Below are 14,021 nucleotides of genomic sequence, written 5' to 3'. Positions count from 1 at the left end.
TTTATATATTCTGGCTCCCCAATTTAAACCTTCTGTGTCTCACTTTCTTCATCTGTGAAACAGGCATTCTAATCCCTCGCTAATAAAAACCATTGCCATTGATTGAGAACATTTGCTGGGCCGGGTCTCATTTAGTCCTCCCTGCAGCCCTATCAAATGGATCTCCTAATTTCTGTTTTACACACGAGGATACAGGTGCTCAGAATAGTTACGCTAACTAACCTCTGTCATGTAGCTGAAGAGGGGCAAAGCTGGAGTCTGAACCCATCAGGGGGACATAAGTTTGAAACTGTTCTTCCAAAAATGGTCCAGAATATTCATTCTCCCACAGGAGAAGTTCCTAGGGATCAATAAACATGTTTTAAAGGCATGCTGGGGCTGCCCTTAGCTTTTTTTTAGGGTTGGATAAGAACTGAGTGGGACAGTTCCCCAGAAGCCTCAGCACCAGGGCAATTCACATGGGCCATGTGGGGTATTTACAGCCTGCTGATGTCCCGTTCTGACCAGCCACTGCCCTGTGTTGGCTGGCCACTGCCCCATTTGGATCGCCGGTGCCTGCATCATATTGGTTCTTGCAGAGCATCCCTGTGACATAATGCCCGGCCTCCATTCATTCACCATATATGTAATGACCACCCCTCGGAGGCAGGCACTACATCAGGAGAGGGGATTCATCTGCAAACAGAACTGATTTAGTTTCTGTTTTCACGATATTTACAGTCTAGCGACGAAGTCAAAACAAACAAAAATTATCACAAGGGAAAATATTCAGGTCATGAAACAAACAGTTTGGATCCCCAAGAGGAAATAAAAGCCGAGAATTTCTTTACATAGAATGATCAGGTATGGCCTCTCTGAGAGCTGATGCTAGAGTTGAGAGCTGAGGAAGAGAATAAGTCAAATTCATAAAGAGCAAAGGGGAGGGGACATGTCCTGGGCAGAAGCAAAGTTTTAAGCAGGGGGCAGAAAGGATCTGATGGATGTGTGAAGATCTGCCGGGGGTAGAAAGTGCCATGGAAGGGCCACATTGAGGGCAGAAAGTCCAGTCAGGAGGCCACTGCAGGCGTGAGAGAAGTAGACAGACCGGAAAGATCATTTGGAGGGAATATCCCCAAGACTTGCCAATGGACTCCAAAAGGCTCCTCTCAGTCCATTAGGGGAGAGAATTTCAAAGGCACATTAAGTATCAGAGAGCAAAGCACAGGAGACCCTGGATGAACGAGAGGCCCCCAAAGGATCCTGGCTGGGGTTGGGGCAGACAGAGAGAGGACAAGGAGGCAAGTAAGGGCTACTCAAGCCACAAGGTTCTTTCTGACCAAGACAGAGCCAGGTCTACGGATGAACTAGCATTGGCACACTCTCCCTTTATGGAGAGAGGGCATCAGGAATAGGACATTAGCTTTGGAGACCTGCTACTCACTCCGGCCTTGCCACCCTGTGCCTGAGTGCCCTGGATCAGTCACTCAGACTCAAATGGTCCTGACTTCCTCATCTGTGATATGGGGACAATTTCTGTCCTGCTGGGTTTTCTGAGACACCAGAGCTCATATATGAAAAGCACCTAGGAAAGTGCCTGGAATATAGAAGGTACTCAATAAATGAGAGTAGCAGTTGTGGTTGACAACGAGACTCAAATTAAGATCATCGATTCCTAACAGTCCTGAGTCCTATGGAGGATGTGGGCAGTCTCTCAAGGCTGGTGCACCCTGAGTCGTTATGAGATGTCACCACGCTGACAATAAAAAGTGGACCCCTTTTCCCACTGAATTCTTCTACCACAAATCAGAGGGCACCTGAAGATTTGCCTCATCTCTTCACATGGGGACCAACTACTGGTTGACTTTAGGGCACTGAGAGTGGCTCCTACACCTGCCTTCTAGAGTACACTTGTGAACCCTGTAAGAGGCTACATGACAGACTCCTACTGAAACCACAAAACCCTCTAGTTCTGTTGCACATCTCCAGGGCTTCAACTACCACATAGTCATGGATTACCCCAAATTCACTGTCCAGATAGCTCAAAGACAGAAATTTTTAAGTTTCATTTTGCCACTGGAGAAACTGTAGGGTTGTGAGTTTCCCTCTCCAAATCTCAGTGTGAGTTAAAGGGAGAGTCTGCATAAAAATCCTTGAGTCAGGAGTTTGAGCCTACTGAACTATGCAACTACCTCATTTCCCTCGGCCCCCATTTAATCTCCTCCACACAATCTTGCAACATCCCTCAAAATGTCAGTCTCTTCAGATCTCATTTCGGGTAATTTTACAGTGCTGAGCATCACGGATTAATGAGGGAGAGAAGTCAAAGTGCACAGTGAATGAGGGGAAGCAATGGAGGAGCTGCGGCTAGAGCACAAAAATCCAGCTTCCTCTTCCTGTATTATGGTCATACACAAAAAACCACAGGGGTCTACAGGAGAGGCCACTCCCAGGAGAGGCTGGCTGAAGGCAGATGTAAAGGTCACCAGGTATAATCAATATGACAATGGTCACTCGGCAGCCTTTGCTGGAGGGGTTCTGGCAATGAAGAAGTTAACAGTTCTTTGGAGGAAAATATTACACTCACAGCTCCAAGCATCCCTAAGATCTTCTTAAGTAAGGGATAGAGTTTCCTCAGCAACTGCAGCCTGGCCCGAGCCTGAGCAGCACTCTCAGGCTTTCCCGTCACTGAGCCTCTCAGATGCAGAAAATGATACATGGGAAGGGGATTGTCTTAAAGGTCAGCGGCCAGCACCTCAGTTGACATGAGGCAGTGAGGAGATGTTCACCTTGGGAGCCCCAAGGGAGGCTGGTTTTTGAGAGATGGTGAACTTTGAACAAAGAAGGAAGCAAGAACAGTGACTGAAAGCAAAGGTTTTGGAGCCAGAGAATTCAAGTCCTAACTTTGCCCCGTACTGTCCTGCAGCTTTAAGGGAGGTATGGTGTCACCTTTCAGAGCCTCAAATTTACTCATGCGTAAACTCATGGTCTCCTGGTATAACTTTCAAACTCTCTCCAAGTAAAAGTTTGTCCCCAGGAGCTCTGGTGTGCCATTCAAAGTCTGCAACACCATGAAGAAGGACAGTCCCCATTCCTATGGCTGACCCACTGTTGGTGCTGATTTATGGAACGATGTACATCCAAGTCTGATTAAATCTTGAGTCAAAACAGCCACAAAATAAATACAATTCATTACTTCTAGTCCCTTGGAATTTCACTATCTCCATGAAAATAAGACTACAATCCTGTGAACTTCAACTCCTAATACAATTTTGGTGAAACTCCAGCAGTTAGAACAAAACCGATTGCAATGCATGATAGTGGGTTTTCTCCCAAGCGTGAGAAAGATACAGGGCCCCACTGCTTTCAATCTAGGCTCTTAGCTCCCTGTACTATCCCCTTGGAAAATGTCATTCTGGTTCTTTAGCCCTGGCCACTCTTCTGTACCTGCCATCAGCAGTAACAGCTCCCTGCCTCTCCCAAACTCGTCTCCAAGTGCACTGCGGCAAGCAGGCTCAGCTGCGAAGCACAGTGAGAAGGACACAGTGAGAAGGACGTGGCAAGGTGCTCTTGCCTCTGGAAGAGGCCTGCTCCGTGGGGAAGTGGGGGCTGCTCAGCCTGCTGGGTAGCAGCTTGGCCTGCACACCAGGGCATCAGTCTGGAATCCCACACCTAACCAAAACACCAGGACATAACAACATGCATCAACATGACTATCAGAGACGAAGAGTTCAAAGAGTCCCTGCCCTGCATGGATGGGTTTTACCCAAGAGTCATTCTGTTAACTCTGCCCTTCAAAGGATAAACAACAACACCGACTCCCAGGAGCTCAAGACCTTTACCGTCCTTGAGCCAGCTCAACCTCACAGATGAAGAAACAGGGAGAGAGCGGAAGCATCTTGCCCAAGGTCACAGAGTGCAGTGGTGGCAGGCAAGTGGAGGGCAAAGGTCTCCTGGCTTCTTTGTCCTCCTCTCCTGTGGTATGGGCCTTATTAGTAACCACCACCTAACAGATAATGTGTACTGCCACCAGGCACTCCGAGTCTGTGCTGTCCAAACTCACACTGAGATGACCTTGTTCCCTGAAGCCTGGAGCACAAAGTGGCCATTGGTCCATTAATGATCCCATTGAGCCTCAATTTCCTCATTGGCCAAATAAGAGGGCTGCAATCAATGATTCTGAAGGTCCTTTTGCCCAACCTTGGAGTAGTAAGGTACTGTTTGAAGTGAACTGGCTTAGGAGAGGCAGCCTTGGGAAAAATGTTTATTTGCACAGTAACCTTTGATAGAAACACTGGCTCTCTGTAACTCCCGATGTCACAGTGTGACGAAACTGAATGCTGCAAACACAGCCACTTCTCTGTAGGCCAGTGTGAAGGCTGCCTAATACACCAGGCTTATTTCAATTAGGTCTTACATTTCAATACCAGAAAGGAGGCCTAGGCTGTTCTGTGAAAGTGACAAAGGATATTAATGGATACAAAAATAAATATCCCAAACAGATGACGAGATAAGCAGGCCTATTTTGACATGTGGATAATGTTTCTAAAGGATCTTTCAAATCATATTCACTGACAGGAAAAGAAATCTCTGGCAGTTCATTAGGATAACAGCAAGTTCCCAGAATAGGACAACTCCCAGGCTGCTACTGATCCTCCCTGCTCTCACAGTACTTGGAAGAAGTCTCCACAGTACCTGTTGCATCACATTACAGTGGCTTATTTAGGTTTCTATTCTGCACACTTGAGTGTAAGCTTCTTGAGAGAAGCGCTCGGTGCATAGCAGGTGCTCAGTGAATATTAAATAGTTCCATCAGTATTTCCTATATGCTGTTACATAGTAAAACACAGTCACAGTTTATTGAAATCCAACTGACCCGCAGCACGGGTTAAAATTCCTTAATCAGAAAAGTCCACCAACAGAATGGGAGAAAAGAGTTGCAAATCATACATCTTATTAAAACTTAATATCCAGAATCTACAAAGAACTGCAATAATTCAACAAAAATACAAACACATCCATGTTAAAAAATGAGCAAAGAATTATTTAAAATAGATATTTCTCCAAAGATACATATATAAATGGCCAATAAACACATGAAAAAATGCTCAACATCATTAGTCATCAGGGAAATACAAATGGAAACTACAATAAGATACCATTTCACACCGACTAGAGGGGCTACTGATTAAAAATGGAAAATAACAAATGTAGGGTAGGCATGAAATTAAGTTGGAACCCTTATGCAGTGGCACAGCAGGTGTGGGAAACAGTTTGATGGTTCCTCAAAACATTAGCATAAAATTACCATATGACCCAGTAGTTCTACTCTTAGGTATAGATCCCGAAGAATTGAAAGCAAGGATGCAAATAGATACTTGTATACCAATTTTCACAGCAGCATTATCCACAACAGCTAAAAGGTAGAAACTACCTTCAACTCTCCATTGACAGATGAATGGATAAACAAAATGTGGTAAATATATACAATGGAACATTACTGCGCCGTAAAAAAGAATAAAGTTCGGACACATGCTATGACATGGATGAATCTTGAAAGCATTATGTTAAATGAAATAAGCCAGAAAGAAAAAGACAAATATTGTATTAATCCACTTATACGAAATATCTAGAATAAGCAAATGCAGAGAGAGATAAAGTAGATTAAAGGTTATCAGGGGCCAGGGAGGAGGTGGAAGGGGGAGTCAGTGCTTAATGGGTTCAGAGTTTCTGTTTGGAGAACCAGGGTTTCTGTTTGTACAATGAATAATGGTTAAAATAGGCAATGTTGTGTTACCTATCACAAGAAAAAAATATTTCTCAACCAATTCAGCCATCATCCTCTCATCTCCCAAAAAGGCAATCATACTGTTCACTCTTTCCTATCGAAAAGGGCTGCTAAAGGCCATGAGTCAGACTGTGTGGAACCATGCCTGGCATCTGACAGGTACACAGCAAATATTTGATGAACTGCATGATACAGAGTTCACTTAAAAGAAGGGGGGTGAGGGGGTCATTGAGCTCAGGCTGTCACCTGTATGTAATAAGACTGATAGTCATTAGTGAGGGTCATTACCTATTCTCTGTTTCCCTCGCAGGACTACAGTAAAACTGCATTTCCCTTCACTTTTCAATTTAAGTGTAGCCTTGAGACTTCCTTTGGCCAATGACAAGAGAGAGGAAGTCCCATGGGTCACTTTGGGCAGAAACTTTAAGAGACAGAAAGTGGCTCATCGCGCTCTTACTTTTTGCCATGAGGATTGTCAGTTCTCAATGGTGGTCACTGTGGCACCCTGGGTCCCAGAATGAGAATGACGTGCCACATCCCCTTCTGCTGACCTGTAATGGCCAGATGGTGGGGGTGGAATCTTGGAGCTGTTACGCAGCATAACCTAGCTTATCCTGACTGATACAAAGACTTTCCCAGATATTCAAATTTAAACATATGAAATTATTTCTGTTGAAGAGCACAAGTCACACAGATTCTGACTTGGGAGTGGGGTCTATTCTTTGAGTTGCTGAGAAAATAAACACAGAAAAAGATGTCCCCTTTTGGCTTTTCTCTACCGGGCTCTCATTTGTGCCATCATACTCCTGGATGTCTTTTCATCTACCCTTTGAACAACCAACAACCATCAAGACTACAAATTTCCTTCAAACAGCTGTTGAAAAGGCATCGCTTTTAGAAAATGTACTCTGGGGAGAGTCTGATTGCTGAGACAGCCCTCACCCTCACCCCACACATACCTTCCCCTGTGTCTCTCATACAATGTGATCTGGAATAAAGTTATGAAGTTAGGCAACATTAGGGAATGGGGGATTCTCATGGGGCCACCACACTGGTTTTTGTTTTTTTTTTTAAGTGAAAACACTGCACCGCCATGAAATAATACTCCACAGACTACTGTTTCTCTTCTCTTTACAACTCTCCTGGGAGAATTCCTTTGTGGCTTAAGGTGCAGATGGTTTGCTTCCTGTCAGCACCACCCCCCTATTTGGTACAGGTGGCTCCTGCCCACTGATCCCACAGATGCAGCTCTAATTAAAAAAAAAAAAAAAAAAAAGCCAGTGGCACCAGCAAAAAAGAACCCTCTGGGAAAGGCCATTGCAGTAATTATTACCCTGTTACAGCGGAAATAGAGATTTGCCTTTAAGGCTCCTTTTATGACCACTAAAATGAAAGTGACTTTCACTCTCTCCTGCTTTGTTTCCCCCTGCTATACACAGGCAGGAGAAGAAAGGGGATGGAAAGGAAACTCAATAAAGATCTTTAACATTAGGTACTGTGCCCCAGGCATCTTCTGTTCTAAGAAAATGGGAGTAACCCCTGAAATGCAAGACTAAGAAAATGCTCAGGGGCACAAATGTTAGTTATAGGGCAGTCCAAAGGAGAAGGCAAGGAAAATGAGAGAGGAAGAGAGGGGAAAGGCGGGGAGGGAGAGGGATGGAGAATAAGAGGGAGATCCACTAATTTATTCAAGCAAGAGAAGATGAGACAAAATAACATTGGAGAAGTGAGGAAGGGAGGAAGACAGTGAAGCAAAGTTCATTTTCATTTGGGCCACTAGGAAGCTCAATGCTGAATGACCACTCAAATATGCAGCTTTATGGTTAGATATCTGTGTCCTCTATTTTCTTCCTATTCTACATGTTATATTCTAACTTACACTCCTTCCCCCCACCCCATCTTAATGCTTCATTCCTTTCATTTAATTTTTCTTTTATTATATAAAATTACCATAGACTTTAATGAGAAAAAAGAGGGCCTTAATTATTAATTAAGTACTGAAATATAAAGAAAAGAGAGGTATAGAAGGATAGAGCCCAGATTGCCCTGACTGGCCTGCAGAATCAAGGAACAATCAGAGTATTTATCGTTTGATCCTCACAACAGTCCTGTGAGATAAGTGTGAATGCTGTCCGCATTTTAGAGACAAAAAAGAAATCTGAAGCTCAGGGGAGCTAAGTGACTTGCCCAAGAACATGAGGGCTGGAACCAGGTATCTTTACAGCGAATCCCACCTTTTCTTTTTATTCCATGGCTGCCTTTTGAAATATAACTAAGGTGGTCTTTATCAGTGCTGTCCAAAATAACTTGCTGTGATGATGGAAATGTTTCCTATCTACACTGTACAATACGGTAGCCACTAGCCACATGTGACTTCTGAGTAATTGAATAGTGTGGCTGGAAAACTGAATATTTCATTCTAGTTCATTTTTTGTCCATTTTAAATTTAAATAGACTTGTAGCTGGTAGTTACTGTATCAGGCCTTGCAAACACATGGATGGGGGCGGAAATAAGGCTCAAAGTATAGTAGCAGCTAGTGATGGTACGAAGTAGGCTTAGCAGGTAAAAGAAGGGGGCCTATTCCTATTGCTTTCTTTGGTGATGATGGGAAGATTAGGAACTGACAGTGCACAGGAGGCACAGAGGGGAAATAGTGAGGGGGGAGGGCAGGAGATTTATTTTGGAGTTTCCTTGAACTACCTTCCAGTCTCCCCAAGGTTTGGGGAGAACTCTAATAATTGCCTCAGGGATCATACATCTGGTTACTATACAAGATCAGGAAAGAAGATTTTTCAAATGACTTATCTCTGAAGATTCCAGTGGCCCTCATTTCTTAGATCATTAAAAAGAAGCATCACCGGTAGCTGGCATCTCGAAATTATGGACTTTCCCCCTAATTAGCAACAGAAGCTTAGAGTAGGAAGGAACTCAGGAATAGGCACCCCTCCTCCAAGCTTGAAAGGAGGCCAAAGTGCAAACTGCTCCAACTTTATGTAAGTGAGGGCATTTCCCTTGAGATCTGAGATCAGTGATGGGGGAAAAGGGCGAGGACCGTCTATCAGCAGTGTTTGTTTCAAAAAAATTGGGAGGTTGGGAGAGAGAAGGAACATTATTTTTTTCCCCTTAATGCAAACTGCACTGCATTGTCTCCAAGAATGGTGTCCACCTTTCTAGCCATCTGGGCATTGCTTACATTTTTTAGGGACTTTGAGCTCATTTGAAGAGACCACACCAAGATGAAGGCAGAGAACCAGTATATGAAAGAATCTCCACACTCAGGGCTCTTCCTTAGAAACGCAGTGTGTTAGGTGATGAGAGCATTTTTGGTGGTGAGGCAGATGTCGGTGTGGACATCTGTTAGCTGTGTAACCTTGGGCAAGTTTAATGAACTTCTCTCAGCACAACTCCTTCAAGTCTATGAGACTAAGAAAACCTCTCCTCAAAGGATCAAGTCAGGAGTAAATGAGATAGTGCTTGGCACAGTTCTTGGCATCTAGAAGTCTATCAGGAAATGTTTTTATTATTTTCTGACAAAGGCTTTACATTAGTTTTCTATCACTGTCATAATAAATTACCAAAAATGTAGTGGCTAAGAACAACAAAAATTTATCCTCTTACAGTTTGGTGGGTCAGAAGTCTGGTCTCACTGAGCTAACATTAAGGTGTTGGCAGAGTTACATTCCTCTCTGGAGGCCCAAGGGAGAAACTGTTCCCTTGCTGTTTCCAGATTCTAGAGCTGGCCTGCATCCTTTGACACACAGCCCTTTCCTTTATCTTCACAGCCAGTAACGGCTGGCCATGTTCTCCTCACAGAACATATCTGTGGCACTCTCTTCTGCTTCCCTCTCCCAGTTTTAAGGATGCTTGTGATTGCACTGGGCCAATCTGGATAATCCAGTAGTATCTTCCTATCCTTAAAGCTAGATGATGAATAAGCCTCATTTCATGTGCAGCCTGACTTCCTCCTCACCATAAAGTAGCATATCCAAGGAATTCAGAGATTGGGACACGGACATATTTGAGGGGCCATAATTTTGCCGACCACAAGCTTGGAGTGGAAGGAGAGAAGAGGAAGTCTCTCTCTGTAGATCTCAGCAGGGATTATGCCTGAGAAATGACTGGCTGGGGACCTACCAGCTGGTAAGGGTTTCCCACAGATTTCAACTACAGGCTGGGGACCTCTGGTATGGATTCAATTATTCGCTGAGGGTGGGGCCTGAAACTGTGAATGCACTGCTTGGTGGCAGGAGGACCCTCTATTTTCCTCCACAAATCAAAAAGCCAAGCAGTGCCCTGGGCTCATGGCGATCTTGTGACACTCTCAGGGAGGAAAGAGGATTCAGCCTGGCAGGCTGGCCAAATACCAGGTTGCATAGTTACTTCCTCACACCACGGGACTCACTCCGAGGGCAGGCTCCTAATTCAAGCTGAAACTAGGACACCTCCAAGCACCAAGGGCAGGGCCAACTTTGAATCTTAACTGAAAGGAGAGAGAGATCTCAATAGCTAAAACATTCATAATTTGGAAGGTAATGAAAAAACTTGCACCAAGAAAGAAAAAATTGTCCTTCCTGCTTGGCTTCGTAGTATAATGTTGGAGAGGCAACTTTCATTTGGTTTAAGTTTCAGGCCGACTTTTTATTGCATAGCTTTTTTTTTTTTTTTTTTTATCTCTGGGCAGTTTGAAGTAATATTGCTTTAGTACCTAAATTAATCAAAGTGCTTGGAGATCAAGGAGCACCGTGAATCATTTAGAGGGAAAGTTACCAAGTCATTCCGAATCCTGTTCCTGATCTAACATGTACAGCAAGCCTGACTTCTGCGCTGTCCACCTTGTGTTCTCAGTGACACTGAGGTGCTCTGACTCTTCCTGAACCTGGGATGTTACATTCAGGAGGACCGTGCCACTGCCTCAGCCTACTGCACGCTAAGGCACGAAGGAGCTAATGGAAAGGGTGGTGAGCATGGGGAGGCTTTGGCGTGACAAAGAAAGGAACTGAGAAGCAGAAACTTTCTGCTTTGAGCTTTGAAAGCACTCAATTTGTTGGCGGTGAAGAACTTTTGATGGGTTCTGAGGGGACAGCAGTGCACGGAGGAACTGGCAGAACTTCAACAAACCATTTAACTGTCCCTTAGCTCAGTCTCTTGGCCCTCCTTGCCATATTTTTTCTTCCTCCCAGGCTGCAAGTTCAGAGCCATCCCTGCCAAAGCTCCCTTTATTTGTCTGTTATCTGGGGCCTATGACTTGTAATAAGCCACCTCCATTTGTCCTTGTTGATCCTCCTTTCTCAGCCGGCTGGCTCTAGTTTGCTGGAAGTAGCCCCTGATCACTATCAGGCAAATTCTGGAGCCCAGGGGTGGCAATCTAGAAGAGTGACAGGAGATCAAGGGCAGACTTGGCATTTTGAATTTACTATCTTCATTTATTATTTCGGAGAAGCCAGCTGGTGACATACAAGACTCACAAAATGACATGGTCTCTATCTCCTAGGCTCCTAAGGTACACATTCCTATCATTTACTTTTAAGAGTCCTCAAGAATACCCAGCCACGTCCTCTTGCACACAGCTCAGGTCTGTCGGTAGGTCATTGCCCCTTAAAAGGCCCAGGATAGCTGTTCTCTGGAGTTGCTCTGCTGAGATGAATGATTTTCCTGTATCACACAATGATCTGCCTTCCCTTTGCTGAGATCTAATCAGATCTAATATCTCAGTACATTTCCTATTTCCTTTGTGGGATTCACGTACTCTATTGCTTGTTTGTGAATTCTTAAGGACTCTGTTGTTTTTTTATTAAAACAAACAAACAAACAAAGCAACTTCCTGGAAATATCTCCACTCTGGTATCCTCTTTTTTTCAGGTTAGAAGGGAAGAATTCTATAAAGGTGCTGGGTTTTCTCTATTTTTTCACTTGTCTAATTTAAAGTGTTTAAGAAATATACTTCCAATTACAGGAGGCACAAGAACATTATTACCTAAACGGCAGCCATTTGTACCTTTTTTTTTTTTGGTTTTACATATCTGTATGCCATCTGTGCTCTTCTTTCCTTGATATTTCACATTAAATTGACTCCAGGCTATACTATCCTTACTCTAACAACATTTGTAAAATCATAGGTTTGATGCACTAGTTATAGGTTTTTAAAAACATTGAAATTTAAATGTAACTATTAAAAAGAAATGCTTGCCTGCATACCACCTAAAATTATCTTCTATATTTCCTGCTGTGTGAACCTTCTGTTTTGGGAAACAGGTATCTAGAATACAGCTTTTGTCAGAGATTTACATAAAGAACGTCACAGAAACAAATCCACTATTATTTTAATTTAGTCAAAAGACACAGAATTACAGTCTGTTTATAATAACTTAGTAGATTCAAGAAATATAACATCCAGAATAATGAAAAATATCTCACTGCCTACACGTCAGAACTTGTATAATACAAATTTTGCAATCATTATGAATTTCTATTTAAAAAATCTACCTGAATTCTTTTTTTTTTAACTTGGCCAGTTATCCATTCAGTCTTAAATTCTAGCCTTGGGAGAACCAGAAACATTATTGTTTGTTTGGTTCACCCATATAGGCTGAACTAAAATAAGATAAATGCTCTCCATCTTCATAACCCACCCCCAATTCCTCCATCTTCAAAAGCAGAAATAAGTTCAGCTGTGATCTATAATTCTGTCAACTCTGCAGTGAAGCATTAAATTAAACTGCTTAGTGCAGATTTTTTTTTTTTTTTTGCCGCAAAGGGAAAGGTACCTCAAAAGATCTGTATTTTATGCTAACAGATTTACTAACCAACTACATGTTCTTAGGAAAGTACAAATAAGCAAAGTAAGTTGGCAAACTGTGCAATCTGCAGTGGGGGGCTGTTGTAACAACTGATTTTTTTTTTCCTGCTAATATTTACTATAGAGATTTTAGTTACTGAGAGTTTTTACCTTAGAAAAAGCAGTTCTCAAATGGTTTATCTCTCTACAGATCTTCAAGTCAATATTTTCTTGTATTAATTACAGGGAAAAAAGCTGATCACAGCTGGCACTCTAGTGGAAAGGTTTCTGTCATCCCTGACATGTCACCACCCTGAAAACTGGAGGAACTCTGAGGAGGATATGTTCAAGTTAGTGCCAGAGCCAGGGCAAAACCCAGGTTCCTGACAAACAATGTCCTCTATACCCCCAAGCTTCCCAAAGAGAACATAAAGTTTCCATTCCAGCAATTTCCATTTCTGCAGGTGAATTTAGTTGTCTGTCTCTTTAGGGCGCTACATTAACAGTCTGAACCAGAGAGCTACAGAATAGCCTAGCTCTTTTTAAAAAGTATGCCCCCTAGGAGAGCAGCAGGAAGCTGTGCTTGTGCTACTTACTGGCTTTCTGACCCACATGGTTTAGCACCCAAGAAGCACAGCAGTTATTTCAAACCACTCACATTTAGATTCCATGTTTTATCTCATCAACCCAGATGTGGAAAGAGGTACACCACAAAATCCTTGCACAGTGAGATTAATAAAAGGAATTGAAATCCAGAAATAAAGCACATCAGAGCTGGAAGGGATCTTGAAAAGCGTACAGTCTGATCACTCCTTTAATAGATTGTTCAAGGTCACAGAAGCCACTTCAGATAAGGACTAGAAACTATGACACCAAATATTCCTTTTTTTTTTTTGGTCTCTCAGGCATGGTGCCAAAAACTTGCAAATGGCAACTAGTAGTGTCATTTCCATTTCATGGGTGATGCAATTGAGGCTCAAGGACATTACATGAGTTGTTACAGGTCACCAACTCTGTAAGGCATGGAGCTTGGGCTTGAATTTCAATCTTATGCTCTCTTAACCTCCCCCAAGTCCAATCTCCTCTGGAACCAGAACTTTCTCCTTCTTTTTTTTTTTTCTCTATTATAATTTTATTTCTTTTTCTGTTGTCTTTTTATTACTTTCTCCTTCTTCATTGTAGTGTTTGTTGAAGCTCTTTTTCTCTTTGACAGTGGTGGCAATGAAGACTGATCCACTACTAAGATGCCAATTACTCCTCATGTGGTATATAAACCTACATCTTTAGACCTTGCATCCTATTACCAGGCAACAAGGGATTTACAGTAAGATCTATTCAGCTAAGGCCAGGAAAACTCCCTCCTGTAAGTAGAACTTCTGTGCATCACCAGGGATTCTGATTCAAGGCGCAATACCTAGAAAGCTGACTAATGAGAGAGGAAGTAAAGCAGATCCCCGGGGCCTGCTGAACTGACAAAGATG

At 43.0% G+C, this 14,021-nt stretch overlaps 1 protein-coding gene across 5 annotated transcripts in view; it reads right to left on the bottom strand.

The window, feature by feature from the left end:
* The window catches only part of NAV2 (neuron navigator 2), a 390,205-nt gene that overhangs the window by 110,788 nt on the left and 265,396 nt on the right, over positions 1 to 14,021 (bottom strand). The gene's annotated exons all lie outside the window — the stretch shown is intronic.

Source organism: Tamandua tetradactyla, chromosome 8, assembly GCF_023851605.1.
Source record: "Tamandua tetradactyla isolate mTamTet1 chromosome 8, mTamTet1.pri, whole genome shotgun sequence".
NCBI classification, from domain to species: Eukaryota; Metazoa; Chordata; class Mammalia; order Pilosa; family Myrmecophagidae; genus Tamandua; species Tamandua tetradactyla.
Note: the sequence above shows the minus strand (reverse complement) of the source record. Positions and strands in the feature narration are given on the sequence as shown.